Genomic DNA, 21,546 nt, shown 5'->3' with positions numbered 1-21,546 from the left:
TCTCACTCACTCTCTGACACACTCTCACTCTCTCAGACACACTCTCACTCTCTCAGACACACAGTCTCCCAGACTCTCACTGACACACACACATAGTCACTGACACACACACACACACAGTCACTGATACACACACACACACGGTCACTGATACACACACACAGTCACTGATACACACACACAGTCACTGATACATACACACACACACTGATACACACACACACAGATACACACACACAGATACACACACACACAGTGGAGAGCAGTGGAGAGCAGAGGCAGCGACGGATGTGAGTGACTGGGGGGGGGGGAGGGAGGGAGGAAAGGCAGGAGATCTGTGCAGGCGGCTCCCTGCCTCCCCCTGCACACAGTCACTGATACACACACACACACACACACAGTCACTGATACACACACACATAGTCACTGATACACACACACACAGTCACTGATACACACACACAGTCACTGATACATACACACACACACTGATACACACACACACAGATACACACACACACAGATACACATACACAGTGGAGAGCAGTGGAGAGCAGAGGCAGCGACGGATGTGAGTGACTGGGGGGGAGGAAAGGCAGGAGAACTTTGCAGGCGGCTCCCCGCCTCCCCCTGCACACACCTCCAGGACAGGCAACTCCCCCCCAGCACCCCCGCTACCTTCTCCTATCATTTGGGGCAGAAGGGGACGGGACACCGTGAAGCCACCAGCAGACAGATGAGCCAGGAGCGGGAAGGCAGACACACACACTCACCGTGTGCTCTGCACAAAGCGGAAGCCCCGCCCCATCTTCCTCTGTTCTGCAGCCAATCCCCTGCGGCCAGGCCAGAATTAAGGAGGTTTGGTGGGGAGGGATAATCGGAGGGATGGTGGGGAGGGATAATCGGAGGGATGGTGGAGACAACCCAAGGACCCCCGTACGCCCGTGGGGAATACCCGGGGACACCCCGCCGGCCTATGTTATCAATCGGGGTGGAAGAGGACCTTGATACACCCGCTCCGGTGAGTAAGGCTCGACTGACTTATTCTTGCAGCGGCACCATGACCGAGCCAAGAGCCGAGGACGTAAGGCCCCTACGGACCCTGACAAGCATAAAGTGTTGGCCGTAACATGCCGCGGTAGGCCTAATGTGCTTGGCACCTCTGAACACACTGCTGTGTCTAAGGCTTCCACAGACATTGCCCAGAAAAATAAAAGGGTAATGAAATCTTCCCAGGACTGGAGAAACTGGGCTAGGTTTGATGATCATGCTGGAGGTGGGATGCAAGAATTTGTGATATTTTCTAGAGAAGTGTCAGAAAGGTCAGAAAAGTCAGGAATACCCTCTAGGGCAGCTTCTGAGTCTGATATATCTATGTGTAATGCAAATGTGGGGAAAGTATTGCCGTGGGGGACCCCATGTTTCAAGGGTATGTTCATCATAGGAACCGGACACGGTTCTTACTTTTTCCAACTGGGAGGGCAGGTTAGTTAAGAAACCTGACCCAAACATTATTATTAAAGGGGATATGGATTATCCATGTTATGGGAGGGGTCCAAAACATATCTCATCGGTTCAACTGTTATGTTATCAAATGTTATGCCATAAACTGTTATGTATTATTTCCATGTTATCCAATTTAGGGATAGTCTGTAAATTGGGTTCTCATCGGGTCCATGATATTCTACCAGGGGGAGTGTGTAGCCATTTATCCCCTTGGCTACTAATCTTACCTGCCTAACACATAAGCCCTGGTACCAGTGCAGGCAGTGTGAGGTTTAAATCTATACCCTGTTATTGTAAGCAGATTCCTTGAGTGACAGGGGGGGTGGCCTGAGGCCTTGGTGCCGCCCGCACAGAGCTGAGACATGAAGCCTCATCCCTGGTAACAAAGGATAGACCTTTGGGGTCTCAAGCCCTGGGGGTTGATTCCAGGGACCAGAGGAAATGCATTGTTGATTGTGTACGGCTGAACTCAATAAAGACCAGTTGCTGTTTTTATACTCCTGCCTGTGACTGCAGTTCATCAGGGGGAGTGCAAGAAGATTTGCTTGCAGGAACTGCACCCAGCTCTGCTGGGGCCTGCTGGAAATGGAGACACTGCACCCAGATAGAGATGAGAATATCCTGAAAGCCTGTCCTGTCTTCCCCACTAACATCGGCGGACACTGATCAATCCTGTAAGCCTCACAGGTACAGCACAGCGAGAGTACAGGTAACAGTGAAATCTCCCTTGGGGTGGGTGAACACCTGTTACATTGTCATTTTAATATAAATAGTGAGAGCAAGTTACAGTAGTTTTTGAGAAAGCAAATGCATTTCCTCAATTGTTTGATTGCCAATTAAGGCATGGACCTATGGCCTTTTATGGCACATTGCCAAAGGTAAACAGAGTAAAAAGTTATTTTAGTAATAAGGTTAACCTCTTGGTTGCCATACTGCACACCAACTTTAACACTTACATGGCTTTATCTTGACAAGATTCAATCCGTGAAAAAACAAGAAATTATGTTTTGGTATGGTTCACTTCAGATCGGCTTCATACTTATGGTCACGTGGTCTGGGAAAACCCGCAAAGAAAGTGCACACGGGACACGAGTTTCAGGAATACGATCAATCCCATTGCTCATCCTTATTTATTACTAGCCCTGTTAAATAACCTTCTATAAATGATACAGTGTCTTCAACTCACATAGGCCCATATTCACGAGGTTCTAAGATTTAGCACATCTAAACTTCCATGCATTTGATTGGGAGATAAGTTGTGCTAAAGTCTAGTACCCTTTAGTTAATTGTTGTGTCCGCACTCGTAACATGTAACTGGGATATGTTATCGGTATGGTTAATGCTGTGGTTCAAATCCACTTATGGTTCTAAATCATATATATTTTTTCTTAATAAAACATTATTTAAAATGTATCATATTTTCATTTATTTTGACTCGCTAAGAGTATTCCAGATTGGTTTCAGACTTAACACTTTAATATAAGATCAGATCTCATTATATACCTAAATAATTCTACATACAGTATAATGCAGAACTGTTCAATTTTCATTTTACAATGAAAACTAGTCAATAATTTCTTAGCATAACTAAGACCTACTTAAATAGTGGGTCTCATGATTTGTGGTCCATTAAACAACCATACATTATCTCTGTTAGTTGGATCCTACCATAGTCCTTGGCAGCTATCTTGCTTTTCCTATTAAATCATAGAACCATAAAGAGGAAAGATGATGCAATGGTCTTATCCTCTTCCGATAGTCAAGGAAACTGATGAGTTATACAGATTCCTACTTTAAAGATGTGCAGTAGATGGTGACTCAGGAACAAAGCAATTGCAGCCCACTAGTTTCATATTGTTCATGTTGCAGATTTCCGGAAGAAGTGTGACAGGATGAATTCAAACAGATAAAGTAACCTCGAGCAACTACGGATGGTTTCTATTTAAGAGAAAAATTATCAAAGCTATCAGTGAGTCAGGGAAACATGGCAATGAGGCATGTTTTGCTTATGTTTAAAATATGTGCTGTAGTGTGTAGAATTACAGTAATTGTAACATCATCTAAGGCATAAACGGCCTGCAGCCTATGTTACAAGACATACAGTATATACAGTAATGGATAAATATCTATGATTCGTTAAAAAGTAGAAAGAAGGGAGCAGACTCATTCATTGGTGTAGTTTATCTTTCATTATCTTAAAATGCTGCATTTTGGTTCATTTACTAAGGGTCTTAAAGGAGTTTTTAATTTTTTGTATTTGTTAATATACTGTAGGTTTGAAGCAGGGAGTTTCCAGAGCTGAACCCCATTAATTTCAGCTCTGGGGACCCCCTGCTTCCGAAGATGCTTACCCCAGAAGGGGATGCCCGTATCTGCAGTTTAAAGCTTTCTCGTCACATGGGCCAAAAGGAAGCCACACCTGATGACATCACAGCTTCCTATTGGACTGCAGGATCCGGGAGCTTTGAAAAGCAGCCATATAGTGAACCCTGGAGTGGCTACCAGCACCCCTACGGAGGTAAGTACCTCCGGAAGCAGAGGGTCTCTGGAGATGAAATGAATGGGGTTTTGCGCCGGAGAACCCTGTTTCAATTCTGTATTTTAAAAAAATGAGAGAAAAAAACCGTCTTGGATTTTCTTTTTAAATTATGTCTCATCTGTGACAAAGATGTGCAAAATAGTCACAGAAAACATACATTCGCACTGTGTGACGTTTTTCACTAAAACGCCAACATTTAAGGTAAATTGTTACATCACACTTTTCAACTTCTGCTTTAAAATATACAACAGAAAAATGTAACAGCCTGAAATTATCTTTGTGTTTAAGTGCTGTCAAATTGGTAAGATTTTAAGCAAATTTCGGTGGATTTGGCAAAGTTAGTGAGAATATTTGTGAATTTGCAACTGTCCCATGTGTCTGTGTTGAACTGAAGATCTCTTGCAGCCATCCGCTGGAGAACTCCACAATCTCCTATAACGTGAGTCCCCCCTAAGGACAATGCAGCACAAAAGAAAAGAAGCGGAAAGCGCACTGAGATACAATGAGGGGGAGTCACCACATTTTGCAAATATATCAATTTGATTCTTCTTGTTTTGTCTACAGATCTATGAGGTGATCCCTGTATCCAGGCTGCAAAGACTCCGGAGGACTGTGTATTGGGACTGGTGTTTACTACTATATTATATATTTTTTTACGTTTTGTCTATTTTATACAATTTATGGTTATTTTTTTCATGCATCAATTGTTGATCATTTTATATTGTTGTACCACAATCACCGGCGCCTGCTTCCTGAAGAAGCTGGAGGTGTCCTCGGTGGTCACACAACGCGCTTTTGTGGCCATTGATTGAGCGTGTGTTTGAGCGGCTACCAATATGATTTTTTCTCCCTTCAGGGAGCTTTAAGAGTGTTCCTGAATTCTGGGTCGCGTGATTGCCAGCGGAGCTCAACTACACGGCAGCAATCTTCCTCATGCTTTGTCACGCACCCCCCCCACCCCCACCCCCACCCCCACCCCCACCCCCACTCGCACCTTTAAAAGCTAGTTGTAAGTTTTATATTGTTATATTGTTGTAGACAATGCCCCTGGGTATGTGTTTCCTGTCCCTAGCATTGTAAGTCCTGGTAAGGAGCAGGCAGTGTTAGGGTTAAATCCCTGTCACATGGGCCAGCATGTTAGTTCCTTAAGTCAGGAGTTAATTTGTAACGGTTTCCAGGTGCGGTCGGAAGCCGTTGGAGCAGGTGCCAGGGGGGGGGGAGGTGGTCTCACTGAAGGAGTGCTGCCCATTTTACTGGGGCCTAGTAGTGGGACCCTCCCCTGGTATAAAAGATGGCTCTGGACCAAATTTAGTGTGTTTCAGTGTAGCCTGCTCCTTAGGGAGTTGGGCAATATCTCTACCTTGCCCCATCATGAGGTAAGGGGGTTGAGACTAGCCTCAGGAGCCTCAAGCCCCAGGGGGGCATAGTCAGAGAGTGTTTACCATGCAAGCTGTGAGGGAAGTGTTCCATGTATGCTGTGTGTAAAGTACATCTCTTGCATTAGAAGGAAGGATCAGGACTGGCCTGCCAATAAATGGTGAACTGTTTCCTTGCCGGAGTGTGAATTACTGGAAGGGTTCCTGTAGGAAATACTCCCTGCCTCTGGCAGAGCCCTGCAGGATGGAGGCACTGCACCAATGAACCCAAAAGCCTGTCCTGTTGCTTCTCCCTCTACCATCTGCGGAAACTCAGGCCCCCTGGAAGACCACAGGTGACCTACACAGCACCACAACCATACCATGTAACTACAGATCTACCTTAGGGGGGAGATAAGGGTGTTACATTGTAATGTAGTTTAGTTATGTACAGTCCTGTCGTGGTACATTTTGAATACAAATCCATATACTGTATCTCAGTGCGCTTTCCACTTCTTTTCTTGAGTGGAAAAAGGGACCCGGCCAACAGTGAATTGAAAGGACACACAAAACATAATCTAGACACCATCACTCCTTCCCATCATCCACTTCCCTAAACAACTCTGCAGGACCTACAGTAGGTTAAAGCTCGAGTCCCTGGGCCTCAGGAAACCTGTTGACAGGACTATAAATAATGAAAATATTTGGGAAGTGAACAAGGGCGTGCTCAAACATTTCTAATCAGTGCAAATGAATAACAATATAGGTTTGTCAAACAATTGGACACATATTCAATCTAATCGTCCTAGTGTCATTTATATATGGTACATGCAACATTTTTCTAAAGTTACCACAAAATGCAGCCTGTTACAGTATATGCATCACAAAATCAACATTGTCCCTCATTCTCTCTAGATTGTAAACTTTTACGAGCAGAGTATTCATTACCTTTTGTTTGTTTTTCCTTATTTGGTATGTATCTTTATGTCATTTAAATCACTCTGTACCCCTATTGTACCATGCAGCAGAATATGTTGGCACTTTACAAATAACTTCTAATAATAATGATATAAATCTTGGAGTATATGAATGGTGCGTGAGTCAGAGTTATAGTTCATAATACCCAATGTTTTGAAGCAACAGGGTCTTTACTCAAAATATGTTTTTGTTATAGAGTAGAGATGAGAGGATTTAACCCTATAACAGACAAATAAAATGGCAAAAAATTGGGTGTTAAAACATTATTTAAATTGTTAAGTACTTAAGCCATTCAATAGCCACACGCGACCAGGGACAAAAATAGTCACTGTGCTATCTGCCAGACACATACTGAATTGTATGCGACAGTAACTCATAGCTCTCGGTACATATTACTTTGTGCTAGAAATCCTTTCAAGATTGCAATCCTTATAAAACTTGGTTTAGCTCATGATGCTAGAGCTGCTACTCAGGAAACCTTTGGTTGTGGATTCTAGTCCTGTTTGATCTGGCACCAGTACACAATTTTAGGCTTGTCAACTCTATATAGTTGTAATGGACATTCTTTAAGGAAGTGTGGGGTGTGACTAATTTAAATATACTTGCATATCTCCCAAAGTACCTCAGGTGTGCTCCTTCTTTATGATACAACTGGAGATCCTCCTCCACTTACTCCTCCATAAAACTTTACTTGTTTTTGGATTGAAAGGTAGTCAAACAATAAAGGAAAACGCATTCTGTTTTTTTCAGGAACTAGCCATATAACACTGTTTATGTTAAACTAGCAATGGTGGGCAGTTGATTACTTTTATTAGACCCAGAGGTGTGAAAGGGTAAGATGCTTATCTGGAGTGGGTAACTCCAAAGGCATACCTTGCATCCACCAAAGACAGACTCCCTGGAGAGTGATATTTTAGAAAATTATTTGAGCACAGCTATGTCATCTATAAATATGAAAATGGCAAGCATACACCAACATGGTCATCATGTACAACATTGGAGGATATCATTTTTTAAGGGTCCGATACATGAATAAATGCTCGAGGGTGTAAAGAGGATGGTTACCTGTAATACTTATGCTGAAGGCTCCTAGTCTACAGCTGGCCCTGCCTCCTCTGACACCAGGGAAGGATCATATCATAAGAGTAGGCAAGTCCAGCAGGACAGAGGCAGTCTCCAATCTGCAGTTAGCCTCTAAAGAGCCTGCATGTAAACCAGAGGAGATAGGGCATGTCACTCCCCCCTACACCACTCTCTGTCCTCCCCATGTCACTCTTCCCCCTCTTATATTTCCTGTTCCCCCTTCAAATCATTTATATATACACACACGTTAAGGATGGGTAACATTTATATGAACCAGGGGGCCCTCTGGAACAGAACCACAGAACTTAAAGCTCCGGGGACATCCACCTGCTGAGATATTAAAAACAAAATCCCAGAAATAAAAAAGAAAAACAAAGATGGATGTGCAGAAGCTGCAATGTCATTGTAAATATCATCGTGCAATCAACCACTCCACCTGCCTAATCACAGCTTTGTGAAAAAGCGTGTTCCCAGAAACAGGAAGAAGATTTTTCTCAGTACACAAGGGTGTTGTCAACAGGAAAGAGGTCTTGAGCAGAAAGGCTCTGCTGAGATCAAGACACCCAAAGACCTATATTCCTGGACCCAGGAACCTACCAGAGACTGACATGAAGGGCCACCTGCTTTAAGGTATCTCTTGAGACTTTGGGGAATAGGGTGGTAATGGGATTATCCCTCCAGCCCTGGAGAAAGGGACTGGGGAAGTAAGTTAGCCTTTAAACAGGGATAGGCATTTGTGGTTTTCATATGTTTTGCTGTTTTAAAAGGTACATGTACAATAAAGCCTTATTTTAATTTCACCTTAAAAACGGTCTCCATTGCATACCTCTGCACACATCTCTTACATATGGTGTTAGAAGTTGGGATGAGAGGTGGCCCTCGAAGTTCAAAGGGGCCCCGGGGACTGCCTGTGAATTTTTTTGTGCTTTTGCCTGCATAGTTCCTGCAAACAGTCTGAGCAACAAAACCAAAGAAACACATTCAGGCAGCAAAACTGCACTGCCTGTGAAAAATGTTGTGCTTATTTTCCTGCATATAGTTCCTGCAAACAGCCTGAGCAACAAAGCAAAGAATCACATGCAGCAGGGACCAGAATTTAAGGGATACACATTCAGGCAAGAAATCTACACTGCACTGAAGCAAGCCACAAAACCACAGATGGACTCTTTTCCCCAATCCCAAGAGAAGAGAGAGAGACTACTGAAGCAGGTAAACCTTACTTGCCTATCACAATAATGTGTAATATGGTTGTTGATGAAGGGGCTTTGCCTTCCAGCCGTAGTCAGGGTTCAAGAAGTGAGTTAGTGCCCCAGAGGAGCTAGGCTTTGTTGTTTTCTTAAAAAAAAAAATGGGCTGAAGCAGTGAATTCAGACAGTGACCCACGAGCAGTACTGATTCTGGAAGTAAAGGCTGCCACACCGCATAGGACTACCAGCTGTGAATGGAGTATATGCAGAAAAGTGTGAAAATGGATGCAAGACTGTGCTGAAGCAGGGAAACTTTTACAGACGGTGACCGACGCAAGGTACTGATTCTGGGAATTTAAAATGGCCACCCAGCTGAAGTCAAATACATACTCTGCAAAAATGGGGAAGAAAATGTGTTCCTGGTGTAAAGAACCCCACCACATGGAGCAGTGTCCCTTCAGGCCTTATTCAGACGATGAGAGTGAATGCATGCACAGGACTGAAAACATACCCAAGGGAAGAAAAGGTCTACAGAGATGCCTGTGAGAGCTGCGACCTCTACAAGCAAAATAGGCCCACCTGTAGGACTACCACAATTTGGGGTTCTAGTAAATACAGTGATAACAGTTGCAATAGTGCCTCCTGAGGTCAGGAAGAAAAATACACCTGGTCGCCCCAAAATGGAGGACAAGATGCGGCGTTCCTGTAATGAACTCTACCCCACCGAAGAGGGGCCCTTACGGTCCGATAAGGAGGAAGACATCTCTTACGGGGAACCCGAACTGAAACACACCCACAGAACACCCCAAAAATGGTGGGGGTGCCGGAACTCGGTACGAACCGAAAAGACCGCTCTCTATGTTGACGAATGTGATTGGCAGGAGGAAGAGCGGGAACAGCAGATCACTGAATATTTACGCCACCTAACGCAACTGCAAGGAAAACGTGGCGGATACAGTGAAGCTGCTGAAGTTCCAAATAAAGACGGAGACCCCAGTGTCCCTGATGGGACGGAGTCGTCAAAAACAAAAAGGCGGAAAAAGAAAAAGAAAAAAGAGTCTTCACTTACCGTGGAAGGAACAGACACATCTGCAGATCCCGCGGAGGAAAATGGGGTCCGAGATGCCCTGCAGCCTAGAGAAAATGAAGAATTCATACCGCGGATGACAGAATATCCAGAGGGCCCAAGGCAGAAGTCGTGTACCCCAAAGAAGTGTCTGTCCGGTGCTAATAGTGAGAAACCCTCAACCAACCATACCAGGGAAGCGGAACCAGAACCAATGAGTGGCAATCCCTTGACAGCCCTGAAAATTGCCAGGCGTGACTGTGATCTGCTCCGGGAACAATTGAAACTTGAGAGCTGAGCTACAGAAGACTGTTCTCGCAATGTACTCTGAATCTGGAACAGAATTGGATGATCTCAAGTCTGAGCTAGATGCTGCAAACATTACTAATGCCACCATGGTGGAAAAGCAGAGTCAATCCGATAAAATGATGGCTAAGCTGAAGCGGAAGTATGTAGAGGCACTGAAGGAGATTACAGTCTTTCAGCAAGAGGTTCACAGTCTTCGCCTAGAACTGGATGCCTCACAACAAGAGGTCAACAGTGTTCGGATAGAGGTGGACGTATCTCTGAAGGAGGTTCATACACTCCGCACAGCACTGGATGCCTCACACCACGAGATCGGAAGCTTCCACACAAAACTGGAAGTCTCCAAAAAGAAACTTCACAGTCTCGCTGAGGAGCTGGACAATTCTAAAAAAACTATTGTCAATCTTAATATAGATCTCAAAGTCTCTCAGAAGGAGCTTCAGACCCTCAACCTAGAGACGAAAGTCTCACGCCAGGAGACAGTCAGTCTCCAAGCAGAGGTGCAAAAATGGAAGGCGGACTACAAGGAGGCTCTGAATATTACAGAGACTGACAAAAGAGAAAATTTAAGACTAAAAAAAGAAAATTCTGAGTTGACAGACCACGTCAATGGAAAGAATGAAAAGCTCCACGAGTTGGAAAAAATAAAGAAATTTCTGGAAGGTGAAAAGGTTGAAGGAGGGCACCGACTGCAGAACCAACTAGAAGGTCTGCATACACACCTACAGAATACCAAGGAGAAGCGGCGAACTCTGCAGGAAGAAAATCTGCAGGCTGCTAAAGAGGTACAAGCGCTGCAGGGACGTCTGAATACCCAGTGCGTCCCCACAGAGCAGTATGAGGAGCTAAAGGCCACGATTGCATGTCACCAAAGCCTTGCTGAAGGCGGAGCTTAGAGATCAGGTGACTCTGTATGAGCGGGAGCGGGAGAAGGCCCAGAAACTGGAGCAAGAGTTGGAGAGACAGAGAGTCTGTTCCATCCCCTTGAGTCAGTACACCAAGGAGAAAACAGACGCAGCGGCAACCTTGAGGACAAAAATTACAGAGCTCCAGGATATGAAGGAGACACTGATACAAACTCAGAGAAAGCAATGTGCGCAGATAAATTCCCTGAGAAGAGACTTGCAAGACGCACTCAAAAAACAGGGATCTCTTGCGGATGAGATTACAGTACTACAAGGACAAGTATTGATCCTGACCAAGCATCAGTATCCCACAGCCACAAAAACCCAAAGGAAAAAGGGTTCAGTGAGAGCTGGGAGCACCCCTTGCCTAAAAAACAAGGTAGCAAAGTCTGAACCACCTAAACAAGCACTAGCTAAACCTTCAGCCACCGAACAGGCAACAAAAAAAGGTATATGTGCTGAATCAAAACCAGAAGAATCCTTAGCGGATGAAGCTGAAAAGATGGGACATTCTCTGGAAGTTGATGTGGAATTGCAACTCAATCCCAAAGAAGCTGAACTAGCAACTCCATTGAGTGGAAAAAGTGCAGAGAGACAGCTTCAAGAGCGGAAAACTCAAAGGGCTATTCTTAAACGCTCTGCAACTGTTGCCATACAGTCTGCCTACAATAAAAGGAGCACCCGACGCAAGGGAAATCTCATGACCACGCACGCAGTAAAAAGACTATTCTTGGAAAAAGTCCTCCTCGAGCGACTGAGTGCTGATCTCAAGCACCTTCGGGAGGAGACACTAGTAAACTGGAGAAAGGGCTCCAATCCCAGCGGGACTGAGGGTTCTCTTCCTCCATCCACTCTCATTCAAGTCACGAAGATATCTCGAATGAGAGTGGAAGGATGGGCTACGGCCGTGGTAAGCCCGAGCTTCCCACAAACAGGGGAGGTACGTAACAGGGACTTATCCCTGTTAAGAATCTTGCCTCTAATCCAGCAATGTGCTGGTTGATTGCAGGTGTGCAATCAACCACTCCACCTGCCTAATCACAGCTCTGTGAAAAAGCGTGTTCCCAGAAACAGAAAAAAGATTTTCCTCAGTACACAAGGGTGCTGACAAGAGGAAAGAGGTCTTGAGCAGAAAGGCTCTGCTGAGATCAAGAGACCCAAAGACCTATATTCCTGGACACAGGGGACCCAGGAACCTACCAGAGACTGACATGAAGGGCCATCTGCTTTAAGGTATCTCTTGAGACTTTGGGGAATAGGGTGGTAATGGGATTATCCCTCCAGCCCTGGAGAAAGGGACTGGGGAAGTAAATTAGCCCTTAAACAGGGATAGGCGTTTGTAGTTTTCATATGTTTTGCTGTGTTAAAAGGGACAGGCGCAATAAAGCCTTATTTTAATTTCAACTTAAAAACGGTCTCCATTGCATACCTCTGCACACATCTCTTACAGGAACATAAACTTGAATATAGCAAATCATGTATCTCTCAAAGTGCATAACAACTGAATGAGTGGAGGCACAGGAGTTTAGCTCGTAGACAGCGGGAAAAGGGGACATACCCACTATAGGAAGTTGATATTGTCAACCTGATGGAGCAGACCCGTAAATGTTCAGAGGGCTGGAGGGGGATCTAAGCAACACCACACAAATCAAACCATCAGCAATCTCACAGTAGGGATCCATCCTGAACTCCAGTTCCCATCATCTTTAATCAGGGATCACAGATTCTACTAAATTTACTAGGACTCTTGTAACAATATGTGCAATGAGGCTCTTATAATAAAGGTGAAGCCCAGCCATTGCCCTATCATCTTGATGAATATACAGAGTTGCCCTGTATATGTACTATTTATATATCCTATTGCCACTCATCTGGCCAAATTATATTAGGTGAATGTATATGTGTAAACCTTTATTTTCTGTGAAATGTATTTGTGCTTGTGTAGCTGTGTGTTTCTTTGTTCATTGGGCATGCTAGGCTGGTAATACACTTACCCAGCCTGCACGCCCAGAGATCAGGGTTTAGCTGGTTACACAAGGGGGTTGAGGACAAAGGAGAGTGGGGATGGGCCGACCTCCTATCTGGGAGACATTGGTCCGATAAGCGGAGACATTGTCTGCCCCAGACAGAGAGGCACTTATCTTATCAAGAGATATCAGGTCAGCATTGAGAACATGGGCAGGTAAGCGCTGTTCTCATTGGCTGAGTTGTGATGTCCACCCTCCTTGCCTCAGCCTCCCTGTAACACCTCCCTGCCCGGATAGGCCAACACAGGTGAGCCCTCACACTGTGATTGGCCCAACACACAGCATCTGCGCTGTGATTGGTCGCTGCCCCATTCTCCATGATTTCCTATGGAGATGGGGAAACTAGGAAACAGACAGCCGATCTGAGCTCCAGAGACCTTGTTGTGGCTAGCATGTAGATGGACTAAGCGGGGTTCTCCGTGATTGTGCCAGAGACACCACAAGACAAGACTGCATGCCTTTCTAAAGCGGGAGATTTAAACTTGCCTCCCTACATTTTGCATCCAGCGCTGCCTGGAGTTACTGATTCCCAACTGGAGTGGAAGCTCTGCTGGGTAAACCATTTCAGTGCTGCCGGGCACCTAACACTGCTTGAATTCTCCCTGTATCCCCTATTTGGAGTGAGAATAGCTCTGTCAGTGATATTGTGTTGTGTAGATGAACAGGGGAAAAACTAGGAGCACAGCATGAAAAAAGAGAACTGGAGGCCAAAAATGAAAAAATAACAAAAACTTTAATGGGACATGAACTATTTAAAAGAGAAACCTCTAACGCGTTTCTCGCATGGTGCGCTTTATCAAAGATTTGATAAAGCGCACCATGCGAGAAACGCGTTAGAGGTTTCTCTTTTAAATAGTTCATGTCCCATTAAAGTTTTTGTTATTTTTTCATTTTTGGCCTCCAGTTCTCTTTTTTCATGCTGTGCTCCTATTTTTTCCCCTGTTCATCTGTTCCTGTTACCCGTGGATGCACGCAGCCTATACCGGAGACTTCAACTTACCTGGATTGGACTGTGAGTATGCCGTCCATTGACTGTCTGCTGTGTATTTATCACTAAGGGTATCTGGTTTTGCGAGGGTCTGTCGGTTCCCTTAGGGGGACTAAGGGTCCATCGCTTCCAGTTAGTTCCCTAACTATGTGATCTAAGGATTACCTTATTATAGCGACAGCGTTCACATGCTCATGGTTTGTCTCCGGTATATCGAGGGTTAAAATTAGCCTATGCGTGATACACACTGTCTTCCTGGCTAGTAGCATCGGGCTTTGAGGTTTATTCCTCTGCTTTGCATATTGTGTTGTGTATGCTGACTCTAGACGGAATAAATACACTTTTATTTGATCTCTGTGTCCTGTCTGGTGCTTGATCCCTTGAAAGAGTTCTAGACTCCCGTGACCGCTATCTTTAAGGAAGGTAGTACCTTTTAACATAGACATAATATGCCAGACCTTCTTCCAGATATGAGGAAGTGTAGAGGAAGGACATCTCCAGGTAGCGGAAATACAGCATCTGGTTGCTGTAAGAATGAGGGTTGTTAGTTTCTGATAAAACGTGGCGGTTTTCTTCGATGGTCTATTTAAGGTCAGCCAAGGATCTAGGAGGACGTTCCACATTACAGCTTACATCTTTCCGATTAAGCTAAAAATCTGTTTCCAAACATTTACAATTTGTGGACAGGTCCACCAGGTGTGGGAAATGTTTACAATTTAAATGAAGATTTTTTTTCCGTTGATGTGTAGCTCAAATGTAAATTGTCAAAAAAATATGACCATATTTATGACCCTTTTATTTCTTTTCACATTTTTGTAGGGATACATATTTTTTGGAATCGGCAGACAAACATTAAAACGCACTGTACACAAATTGGTGTGCTCTAGAACACAGGAACAAAAGTGAATAAAATCTCTTTGCAGAAAGTTGGATTCCTAGAAATTAGCCAGCCCATCTGTTGCATTTTGCTTCAGATATGTAACTCATGAGTCATGCATGAGTAAGGCTGCAGTTCTTGTTGAAAAGTACTGTAGGCACTATGATGGTATTTGCAATAGGACTGTGGGAGCACAGGCTCTCAAGATAGAATAGAAAACAGCTGTGATATAAATTTTCTACTGACTAGCACACAAAGGATTGTTTTCGTCACTTCTCATAAGAAGAATAGAGCCCTGTGAATAATTTATGATGCGTTTCTTCATCTTAACGGGTTTTTGTCATTATTTTACCAAACACCATTTTTTTTTACAAAGACTCGATGTAGATAATATCATTCCACAAATGCAGCATCTTACAATAAGGGGCCTATGCACAAAGCGCCGATAAGCGACTTATCGAGGCATTTTCGCCAAAAAGGCCTACTGCGATTCAGTAAGCCCCGATATGTCGCCGATAAAAGCCCATTTCAGCATTTATTTTTTTTGACGAAAAAAAAATATCGCCAAACGAGTGGCGATAATCCACTTATCGGCAGGTTTTCAAACTTGCGCAATTCTAGTAGCCCTGATTAGCTTATCGGGCTAATCGCGGCTCTAGAATGGATATTTTCTCCCAAAATCCTCCCACGAGGAAAAGTTGGCAGGAAGGTGGTGAGAAGCTGCCGAGAAGTGGAAGAGACGGACTTAGAAAATAAAATGCATTTTTTTCTGCATTAGATTGATGCCGGGGGTCTACAGAATCCCATGCAATAAAAATGCATTTATAGGCAACTTCATTACCTTAGCGGCTAACCCCTAAGGCAATGAAAGGGTTAAAGAACAACAGCAGCTTTATTGGGGGTAAAATAGTTGAGGGTAGTTGGCCCTTCACTCACCCCCTCTGCCCCCAATAAACATTACAATATGTACTAACCACCAATACACAACCCACCCAACCCCTGTGCCCCCACATAAAAACATTTGTATTTTTTGTATTGATTCCAGAGGCCAGTGGGGGTCCCCGGGTGGTCCCTGTGAGTGTCCGTGGCCTCAAGGAGGTCTTTGCGTGTGTCTGGGGGCACCACAGGGGTGCCAAACACATACAATAGAGTAATGGGCAAAATAACTATTATCCAGATATGGATAATAGATTATTTGCCCATTATGAAACACAACATTAGCCAGCATAAATCAAGTAAATAAATACAGTTCTGGTTACCCCTGGCATTATGAAGGGCATCCTCGTCAGGATACTGCAGGTCCTTGTCCTCCGTTACCAGAAAGCATGCATACATAATAAATACATTCTAATGGCCCCTAACCCCTTAATCACCTTAGCGGTTAATAACTGCAACATTAATTAAGGGGTTAACCCACCCTGTCTGCTATCCACCCGGGAGTTCTAACCACCCACCCCGGACCCAGTATACCCACCCTGTACCCATTGAGTAGTATAGTGGAACATCATACCCAGTGTTCGACAAATCACCCAAAAATCTACTCGCCAACCCAAAAATCTACTCGCCCCTAGTCCCGCCCCAACCCCGCCCCTAGTCCCTCCCCCAACCCCGCTTTAAAATAAAATATATTAATAAAATACATTTAATAAATTCCTAGTCAGAACATTCGTTTTTGACATAAATGTATTTATTGTATTACATTATACTACAATTAGTCCTTGTTACGTGTGTGTGTAAATGTCGGATCTAGAAATAAAAGCCAGGTGTGAATGACTAGTTTCCTGAACCCCTTAACCAGTGTCTGGAAGTCCCCGCTTCACAATATCTAAAGCAGCAATCCCGCCTGGGATCTTACCTGATCCGCAGTCCCTCAAAGTCCGGGTACCCTCATTCCCGCATGTTATACATTGAAGGGGATGTGTTCGTGTAGTATAGGGCAGTTAAGATATATAGGGTAAATAAGATATCCAGAGAGAGATAGAGTGTGTGTGGGAGAGAGAGAGTGTGTGGGAGAGAGAGAGAGAGAGAGAGAGAGTGTGTGGGAGAGAGAGAGAGAGAGTGTGTGGGACAGAGAGAGAGAGTGTGTGGGACAGAGAGAGAGAGTGTGTGGGAGAGAGAGAGAGAGAGTGTGTGGGAGAGAGAGAGAGTGTGTGTGGGAGAGAGAGAGTGTGGGAGAGAGAGAGAGAGAGTGTGTGTGGGAGAGAGAGAGAGAGAGTGTGTGTGGGAGAGAGAGAGAGAGTGTGTGTGGGAGAGAGAGAGAGAGTGTGGGAGAGAGAGAGAGAGTGTGTGTGGGAGAGAGAGAGAGAGAGAGAGAGAGTGTGTGTGGGAGAGAGAAAGAGAGTGTGTGTGGGAGAGAGAGAGAGTGTGTGGGAGAGAGAGAGAGAGAGTGTGTGGGAGAGAGAGAGTGTGTGTGGGAGAGAGAGTGTGTGTGGGAGAGAGAGAGTGTGTGTGGGAGAGAGAGAGTGTGTGTGGGAGAGAGAGAGTGTGTGTGGGAGAGAGAGAGTGTGTGTGGGAGAGAGAGAGTGTGTGTGGGAGAGAGAGTGTGTGTGGGAGAGAGAGAGTGTGTGTGGGAGAGAGAGAGAGAGAGTGTGTGGGAGAGAGAGAGAGAGTGTGTGGGAGAGAGAGAGAGAGTGTGTGGGAGAGAGAGAGAGAGTGTGTGGGAGAGAGAGAGTGTGTGTGGGAGAGAGAGAGAGAGTGTGTGGGAGAGAGAGAGTGTGTGGGAGAGAGAGAGAGAGTGTGGGAGAGAGAGAGAGAGAGAGAGAGTGCGTGGGAGAGAGAGAGAGTGTGTGGGAGAGAGAGAAAGAGAGAGTGTGTGGGAGAGAGAGAGAGAGAGAGTGTGGGAGAGAGAGAGAGAGTGCGTGGGAGAGAGAGAGAGTGTGTGGGAAAGAGAGAGAGAGAGTGTGTGGGAGAGAGAGAAAGAGAGAGTGTGTGGGAGAGAGAGAAAGAGAGAGAGTGTGGGGGAGAGAGAGAGAGAGAGAGAGTGTGTGTGGGAGAGAGAGAGAGACACACACACACAGAGGGGAGAGACACAGAGGGGAGAGAGGGTGGGTGACACACACACACACACAGTGGGTGACTGGGTGGGTGACTGACTGGGTGGGTGACTGACTGGGTGGGTGACTGACTGGGTGGGTGACTGACTGGGTGGGTGACTGACTGACTGGGTGGGTGACTGACTGACTGGGTGGGTGACTGACTGACTGGGTGGGTGACTGACTGACTGGGTGGGTGGGTGACTGGGTGGGTGGGTGACTGACTGGGTGGGTGGGTGACTGACTGGGTGACTGACTGGGTGACTGACTGGGTGGGTGACTGACTGGGTGACTGACTGGGTGACTGACTGGGTGGGTGACTGACTGACTGACTGGGTGGGTGACTGACTGGGTGGGTGACTGGCTGACTGGGTGGGTGACTGACTGGGTGGGTGACTGGCTGACTGACTGGGTGGGTGGCTGACTGACTGACTGGGTGAGTGACTGGCTGACTGGGTTACTGAGTGACTGACTGGGTTACTGAGTGACTGACTGGGTTACTGAGTGACTGACTGGGTTACTGAGTGACTGACTGGGTTACTGAGTGACTGACTGGGTTACTGAGTGACTGACTGGGTTACTGAGTGACTGACTGGGTTACTGAGTGACTGACTGGGGTGGGGTGGGTGACTGACGTGACTGGGGTGGGTGACTGACTGGGTGGGTGACTGATGTGACTGGGTGAGTGACTGACGTGACTGGGTGGGTGACTGACTGACTGGGTGGGTGACTGACTGGGTGGGTGACTGACTGACTGGGTGGGTGACTGACTGACTGACTGGATGGGTGACTGACTGGGTGGGTGACTGACTGGGTGACTGACTGGGTGACTGACTGGGTGGGTGACTGACTGGGTGGGTGACTGACTGACTGGGTGGGTGACTGGCTGACTGACTGGGTGGGTGACTGGCTGACTGACTGGGTGGGTGACTGGCTGACTGGGTGACTGGCTGACTGGGTGACTGACTGGGTTACTGAGTGACTGACTGAGTGACTGGGTTACTGAATGACTGACTGGGTTACTGAGTGACTGACTGGGTTACTGAGTGACTGACTGGGTTACTGAGTGACTGACTGGGTTACTGAGTGACTGACTGGGTTACTGAGTGACTGACTGGGGTGGGGTGACTGACGTGACTGGGTGGATGACTTACTGACTGGGTGGGTGACTGACTGACTGGGTGGGTGACTGACTGACTGACTGGGTGACTGACTGGGTGGGTGACTGACTGGGTGGGTAATAGTTAAACTCTTTCCATGAACTTTGATCACTCCTATGTGGTTACTGCTTGTCATTTACTATACAGTGCAGGGGTTTGTCATATTTTCACCCACCATAACCTAAATTGTGTGTGTGTGTGTGTGTGTGTGTGTGTGTGTGTGTGTGTGTGTGTGTGTGTGTGTGTGTGTGTGTGTGTGTGTGTGGGTGACTGACTGGATGGGTGACTGACTGGGTGGGTGACTGGCTGGGTGAGTGACTGGCTGACTGGGTGACTGACTGGGTTACTGGCTGACTGACTGGGTTACTGGCTGACTGACTGGGTTTCTGGGTGATTGACTGGGTTTCTGGGTGATTGACTGGGTTACTGAGTGACTGACTGAGTTACTGGGTTACTGAGTGACTGACTGGGTTACTGAGTGACTGACTGGGTTACTGAGTGACTGACTGGGGTGGGGTGGGTGACTGACGTGACTGGGGTGGGTGACTGACGTGACTGGGTGGATGACTTACTGACTGGGTGGGTGACTTACTGACTGGGTGGGTGACTTACTGACTGGGTGGGTGACTTACTGACTGGGTGGGTGACTGACTGGGTGGGTGACTTACTGACTGGGTGGGTGACTGACTGGGTGGGTGGGTGACTGACTGGGTGGGTGACTGACTGGGTGGGTGACTGACTGGGTGACTGACTGGGTGGGTGACTGACTGACTGGGTGGGTGACTGACTGACTGGGTGGGTGACTGACTGACTGGGTGGGTGACTGGCTGACTGACTGGGTGGGTGACTGGCTGACTGACTGGGTGACTGGCTGACTGACTGGGTGACTGGCTGACTGGGTGGGTGACTGGCTGACTGGGTGACTGACTGGGTTACTGGGTGACTGACTGGGTTACTGGCTGACTGACTGGGTTTCTGGGTGATTGACTGGGTTACTGAGTGACTGAGTGACTGACTGAGTGACTGAGTGACTGACTGGGTTACTGAGTGACTGACTGGGTTACTGAGTGACTGACTGGGTTACTGAGTGAGTGACTGACTGGGTTACTGAGTGACTGACTGGGTTACTGAGTGACTGACTGGGTTACTGAGTGACTGACTGGGTTACTGAGTGACTGACTGGGTTACTGAGTGACTGACTGGGTTACTGAGTGACTGACTGGGTTACTGAGTGACTGACTGGGGTGGGGTGGGTGACTGACGTGACTGGGTGGATGACTTACTGACTGGGTGGGTGACTGACTGACTGGGTGGGTGACTGACTGGGTGGGTGGGTGACTGACTGGGTGACTGACTGACTGGGTGACTGACTGGGTGACTGCCCCGCGGGGATCGACGGGAAGCCGGGACAGGGACAGAAGGGGGGGAACACCCCCACTACCATCTCCTGCCCCGCGGGGATCGACGGGAAGCTGGGACAGGGAGAGAAGGGGGGACACCCCCACTACCATTTCCTGCCCCGCGGGGATCGACGGGAAGCCGGGACAGGGAGAGAAGGGGGGAACACCCCCACTACCATCTCCTGCCCCACGGGAATCGACGGGAAGCCGGGACAGGGAGAGAAGGGGGGAACACCCCCACTACAAGCTGGGACCAGGGAGAGAAGGGGGGAACACCTGCCCCGCGCGGGAAGCCGGGACAGGGAGGGAAGGAGGGAACACCCCCACTACCATCTCCTGCCCAGCGCGGGAAGCGGGGAGTAAGGGGGCTTGCAGGGAAGGAGTAAGGGGGCCGCAAGATGGAAGATTGGAGAGTACTTACTCTCCAATAGATCTCCGGCGAGAAAGAATGGCCGCTCGTTGGGGGCGGGCTCATATAGAGCCTGGCCGCGTGCCCACAAAGCCTGGGAGCGCGCGCCAATCAGCTGTCAGGTAGGGAGGTTTTTTTTTTTTTCCAGTGTGAGCAGGGAAATTTTCAGCGCGAGCGTGGGGAAATTTAAAAAAACAAACGTGTTCTTCTTGGGCCAATATTTACTCGCCAACAAGCTGATGCACATGGCACAAAAACTGGAGCAAAGCCCTTAACATTGGGGCAACACACAAATTACGCATTTTGCACCACTTTTGCTCCAAAATTGGGTTAATACATAGGCTCCTGAGTTGGTACTTTACTACTCTCAAGAAGCAGACATGTTTGTTCCCCCTGGTTTTCTGAGAGTCTCTCAGAATTAGAGTACAGTGGAGTTTCACTTCAAATCTCTATTTTATTTCTGGGAGGCTGGCACCTGTATACAAGTGAGCACCATGGGACGTGATAAAATCCATTTTTCAACATATGTGACAATAGTTCCTTTAGGCTTCCAGGATTTCTATGTTGTATAAATGACAACACCCTGTACATTATTGCCCACCAACTTCACAATGGGCTCTATTTTTATTTAATGTGATCACAGCTTTTTTCATTATCTTGTGTATCTGGTTCCAAAACACTGTTTGATAGAATGCCACTGAAAAAAAGCTTCCAAAAAGGCAGGCACT

Source organism: Ascaphus truei, chromosome 6 (genome assembly GCF_040206685.1).
Source record: "Ascaphus truei isolate aAscTru1 chromosome 6, aAscTru1.hap1, whole genome shotgun sequence".
Lineage (NCBI taxonomy): Eukaryota > Metazoa > Chordata > Amphibia > Anura > Ascaphidae > Ascaphus > Ascaphus truei.
This window is presented reverse-complemented; position numbering follows the sequence as displayed.